This window comes from Aulonocara stuartgranti (genome assembly GCF_965226115.1).
Source record: "Aulonocara stuartgranti genome assembly, chromosome: 7".
NCBI classification, from domain to species: Eukaryota; Metazoa; Chordata; class Actinopteri; order Cichliformes; family Cichlidae; genus Aulonocara; species Aulonocara stuartgranti.
This window is the reverse complement of record NC_138945.1, coordinates 120,721-127,182: the sequence shown is the minus strand read 5'-3', so window position 1 is coordinate 127,182 and position 6,462 is coordinate 120,721.

Below are 6,462 nucleotides of genomic sequence, written 5' to 3'. Positions count from 1 at the left end.
AAACTCGGTAAATCCCCCCCACTCTCCCCCTCCTCCCTCTCAGGTCCACAGACAAAAGAAATTCCTCACCCCTGCCCCCAATTCTCTCTCTCTCAAGCACACACGTATTTTCTTTGTTGTTGCAGGTGGGATTGAAATCAGGGGGCAGGGCTGGGTGTGTGTTTCGGACCCCCCACCTGAACGCCTGTGGCTGTGTCGCGCGCTTGAAGTATGCGCACTACACGTACGGTGCGTACTATAAGTACGAGAAGTGCGGAAGTGAGAGGCTTGTGAAATGGGACGGTCTAGCCAACGTCGCGCTGTTCAGGTTGCCTAGCAACCATGATACTAACCGCGAGAAACGTCCCATACAGCTTTGTGTGACAGAAACGAAGGAAACCAAACACCCTCTGGCTAAGAGGACGGCACAACACAGAAGAGCCACCTCGTCAGGCCAGGACTCTGCAGCCTATTCACACCTACAGGCCAGTGGACACTCTTTCAAGGATGAGGATGTAACATCCTGGACAGGGAGGAACGCTGGTTTGAGGGCGGAGTCAAGGAGGCCATTTACGTGAAAAAAGGGAAAGACCATCTCTGAATGGAGGAGGGGCCTAAGGGTACATCTGTCACCATCTTACAATGCTGTGATTGCAGCCATTCCCGTTATTGATCAATGAGCTTTGATCAGTGGTTGTTGATCAATGGTCATGTGAATTTGCATAATAATGATGACGCAACTGACCTCCCAGCCCATTGTTCCTTCAGTGGGCTGGTTTCAGTCACTGTGTAAATGTCCTGTTTATAAGATTGGAAATCTGCAGTCAGCTGAGACTGAAGACGTCACCTGGATGAGTGATGAAACGTTTCTCCCACAAAACGCTGCGTCCAGATGAACAGAATCAACCTTTTGGAGAGTCACTTCCTCCTAGTTTCATGTTATCGATGCTCCTTTAACAGGACCCAATGTAAATAAAGTTTTTTATGATATCCACACAGGATAATTCAGTAGCAGATCAGACTTATTGCTTGTCATGTGATTTCTGCTGCAGAACAAAAACATTCCTGTCTCTGTCTGATGACTTTTCCGGGAGCTCGATGTGAAACACGATGAAGCTTTGAGGAGAAATGATGAGTCTATTTATAATAAAGCACTTTTCACAGAGGTGTGGTCACAAAGAGCTGTGCACCAGGATAAAATAAGTACATTAATACCAAAACAGCACAAACAGAAAATAAGACTCCACAGAGTCAGCTAAACGTAGTGTTGTGTTAGACTGTTGCACAGCCTTGGTGTCGCAGACGAAAAGCCCTTTTTCACTACAACGTCGTCACATTTTAGTACCTGCTCGGATGGCTATAAACCCCGGCCAAGCAGGTACTAAAACAGGACCTGGTATTAGTGTCATTGTACCACCCACTCAAGGTTTTGGCCACTGGGATGTGATTAGTGTTGCTTGAAGGGCCTCCAGGGGTAATAAACTGTCTTTAATGGAATGACAGAGAGGGTGTGAGGTTTAAGAGAAGAGGTCACTCAAACATCTCAAGTTTTTCTGCTTCCTTCCTCTTGTCAGTGCGAAATTAATATTTTATGTCACGTCATTAAATACTAAACTGTTGGTGGAGTGAGAGACTGAAGATCGACCGGGCTGCGTGAGCTGGCCCCAGAGACATGATTCCACACAGATGGTTGCTGGCCTGGCGAACCTGGAGCTGTGAACGTAGACAGTGAGCAGCGGGAGCTGAGATAAATGATGTGGGCCCTGGCTATTTAGTGCTCCATATGTTAAATGAAGAGATCTGAAAGGAATCCTAAACCTGCAGAGGTTCTGCAGACATGTGACCAGTCACCACCTAACATTAACATGTGGGCCATTTTGGACATTTGATAATCCTGCTAAAAAAAACAACAACCTACTAAACATCATGTAAATTAAATAAACTAAGGCAACTATGATTAAACAAAAGAGTGTTTATACTCTGAGAGGAAGTAAAACACTTTCATTTTGCTCATTATGTGGAGAAACCGGGCAAAGAAGGCCTGAAGATGGACGTTGATCTGTGCCCTCCGAGTGTGTTTACTGATGCTGTGGAGCGTAACCCTGGCATTCTGTCTGTCTTATATCATTATGTTATCAACAAGCCCTCAAATTATATTGGAGAAGATATGAATGGCTACAAAAGTTTGAATGCTTGTCCGTATTTAGTTTAAGATAACAAACCTCTGTTACTGGACTCACCGGACAAGTGGGCCATGGTCACCGCTCAGGTATTTACCTGATTTTTACTCCAACATGTGGGCTTCATAGATAATTGGCAAACCTTCTGGAGGAAACCTGGTCTTGTTAGGAGAGACGGCATCCATCCCACTTTGGAGCAGCTCTCATTTCTAGAAATATGGACAAATTTATTAAACCCCCCAAAATATGACTATCCAGCGTTGGGAGCAGGAAGCAGAGTTGCAGTCTTACACGCCTCTCTGCAGTTTATGTTACCCCCCCCAAAACCCCATCTCCATAGAGACTGTGTCAGCTCCTAAACAGAAAAAAAACAAACTAAAAACCAGCAAAAAACGACTTAAACATAAACAATCACAAAGAAAGAACAATACAGTATCCACATCTGAACCAAAGAGTAAAACAGTGAAATGTGGATTATTAAATATTAGGTCTCTCTCCTCTAATTATAAGCTAGTCTAAATAAATGAGTCTTAAGATGATGTTTAAAAGAAAAAATACAATCCAGCAAGGGTGTAGATTTGGTTGTGGCGTTGGTGGGGACGGAGAATTCAACCACCGAACCCTGCCCTGATTCTTTTTTTTACTTTTTGTCTTTGCTTCTTTATTAAAAAAAAGGAGAAATATACTTCTCTACGTATGCTATTCTACCTGCTTTTAAAGCATTTAAAATTACAATTCATAGTTTTATGTCACGGCGGGGTGCGCCGATGTGAATGGAAACAGGACCCAAAAGCAGATGATGACGAGTAGTGTAAGTTTGAACAGAAAAGTGATCCTTTATTGGATGACGGCAGGAGTAAACCAGGAAATCCAAGTAAACTGACAAGACACTAAGAAACAAAATACTAAACGGTACTGAGACCAAAACCTAAACTATGACTGTGGTGGAAAATAACAAGCAAAGACCATAACTAAGACTAATAATACATAACAGACGAAAACCGTAACTAAGACTGAGGTCAAATAAACAGACGACCCGACAATGGCATGCAGAAAACAAAGGGCTTAAATACATACATACATACATACATGCATGAGGTGATCAGGGGAAGTGGAGACACATGGGGGAACAGCTGACTGACATAAACCTAATGACAGGACCAGGAGGAGGAAAGCTAAATACAATGAACAAAGAACACATGACACTGTCAGAATAAAACAGGAAATACTAAAACTAAACATGACAACACAACTTAACAGACCTAATACGTGATGAATAAATACAAAACCCCAAAACATAGAAAAACCAGGAACAATAACTGCCTAAACTAAAGGCAAAATAGGAAATAACACAAAAACTATTCACATAACAAAATGAGAACTCAGAGCGCTGGGTCAGAGACCCAGCCTGTGACAGTTTTATATGTGAATTATATAATGTTAAATTACTATTAAACAACTGACTAAGTATTTCAGGCTTTAGTTTACTGCAGCCATATTCCATATAAATCAGGTATCATACAAAAATAAAAATGGCTTCAAATACAGTCGTGACAATGAAAGAATATGACTTGAAGGACTTAACATCATTACTTCAGTTAGTACACCAACATCGCTGATACATCAGCACTAAGGGAACACTGAATGACCTGCTGGTTTTTGTCTCATCTAAGATTAGCACAGAGTAAAAGACCTCTCAGCAAAATTATGCAACATTTTAGGCACTGTTGCCCCGATCAGATCAGTGAGCTGGGATTTTCTATTCTCAACATGAACTACTGTTACAGCAACAGACATGGACCCACACAACAACTCAATGTCCACTATGTGAAGCAGCCAAACACATGCCTGCTCCTCTCGTTAACTGAGAAACTGCTGGCATATTTGTTTTACATCTATACTGTCCAGTGTCTCCTGGTGGACATACGGCAGCATTGTTTAATCTCATTTGAGTCATTGTTGACCTTAGCCCTGTTTTTAGTCTTCTGAGAGCACTGAAGCTTCTTTCAGCCTCAGTACCTGCGTTTTATCCTCAGATTAAAAGTATTATTATGTGCTTGCTTTGCCTCACCTTTGGCCCTGGCTCCTCCCCTCTGCCACCTGATAAAATAACACATGGATTCGTGCCATATAAAAAGTGAGACGTGTCAATTCAGATTCTTTGTCAAACATACACTAATGAATCAGTTTACATCAGCAGCCTAACAACTGTCATGATAATAAATACTAGTTAATCTACAGCACCGAATCATCAGTCACCTGCGACCTCGGCTCTTCACCTCTCAGCTACAACATGGCAGAGCTGCCTCTGTCACCTGATGAATAACAGTGAGACACTCCACATACATGCAGCCACACATGTGCTTCAAATACAGTCACCAACCACCAGGTCATCCTCCAGTTTCACCTGTGATCTTGTGTCACCATTACTCTCTATCACCTGACAAACAGGACAAACATGACAATAAGAATAAAATGTGGAGCTGCTTCAGTGTTTCTGTCACTTTGTGCAGATCCTGACTCGTCAGTAATGTTTGTAGGCTGAGTGCATTTTTAAAACAAGTTGTGCAAACTGCACTACAAGGTGGATATTTGCAAAATCATGACTACCTCATGATATATTGTCTCAAAAATGAACCCTATGAATATGTCAGTGCCATTAGGATGAAATTATTGTGTCACCAACATTTTGACGTTAGACATATAATTCTAACAGCCTCTGTAAACTAATATCCTGGCTGCTCGAGGCTGCTGTTTTCTCCGACAGCTTCAATCAAAATTAGAAACACTGCTCTGAGACTGAGAGAACTAATAGTGCTGCTTGTTGTGCAGTTAGTTTCCAAAATACTTTTTTATATCCAGGCTCTTCCTTGTTGCTGCCGTCCTCCTCTCCTCCTCGCAGCGCAGGCTTGCCGCTGCTAAAACTAAACAGAGCTCCCTGAAAGGCTCAGCCAATCACATTGGCCATAATTGTCACACGAGGTAGGACTGCAGTAGAGAACTTAATTTAACTCTTTCTGCACCGCTGGGTGAATGAGACGCTGACAGATCGTTTTTTTTGCCAAGACGGATGACGTATGACCAACTGGGCACCCCATCTTGCTACAGTGTTTGTTGTAATTGAATACATTGTGAATAAGACTGACCAAGCTAAACTGTACAGCACAGTGAGAAAAGCATTTCCCAGCCTCAAAAGACACAAGGTGAAAGCTTTTATACAGGCTGTTAGTGCGGATGCAGTTGACGAGTACAAAGTGATGACAAAGAAAGACTGTATTACTGTACCTAAAAAAAGCCACATGCATGTTGAGGGTCGTATAGCAGCAGGGCCATTTAAACAAGACATGGTCATGATATTTGAGCCAGACTTAAACCCCCAGTGGCCAGACGATCTTGAGTTTTTTGACACTTTGGTTAAAGTTAAGAAGGGTACTTTACCCATCATAACACTAGGTGTCTCTAACCCAACTGACCGTGAAATTGTCATACCAGGCCGTACATTAGTTGGCTCGGTTCAGACTATTACAGCTGTTTTACCTGCTCAGGTGTTTGAAAAAGCCGCATCTGTAGCTACTGTTAACCAGACAAATACACAAGCCCAGTGTAGCGCTAGTGAAGAGTGGGACCCACCTGTAGATCTTAGCCACCTGGGTGAAGAGCATAGAGTATTAGCGAAACAGATGCTCAGAGAGGAATGCCAGTCTTTCTCTAAAACAGACAATGATATAGGCTGTATTGAAAAACTGAAAATGACCAGATGACCAAAGACTACGAACCAGTCAAACGCACATACCTGTCTGTGCCACGGCCGCTCTACCAAGAGATGAAAAGTTACCTGCATGATTTAATAGCACAAGGCTGGGTCAGGAAGTCAGACTTGTCATACTCCTCACCAGTTGTTTGTGTTAGAAAAAAAGATGGTACTTTAAGACTGTGCATAGACTACAGAGACCTGAATCGGAAAACCCATCCTGATCGCCAGCCCATCCCACGCGTCCAGGATATTATGGACAGTTTGGGTGGAAACTCCTGGTTTTCGCTTTTAGATCAGGGGAAAGCGTACCACCAGGGGTTCATGTCAGAAGAAAGTCGTCCACTCACTGCTTTTGTGACCCCCTGGGGATTATATGAGTGGATTCGCATCCCCTTTGGACTTATGAATGCCCCTGCAGCATTTCAGCGCTGTATGGAAGAGTGCCTGGATGGGCTGCGCGACAACATCTGCATCCCCTATCTGGATGACACATTAGTTTACAGCAAAACGTTCTAAGATCACGTGGAGGACGTGAGAAAAGTGCTCCAG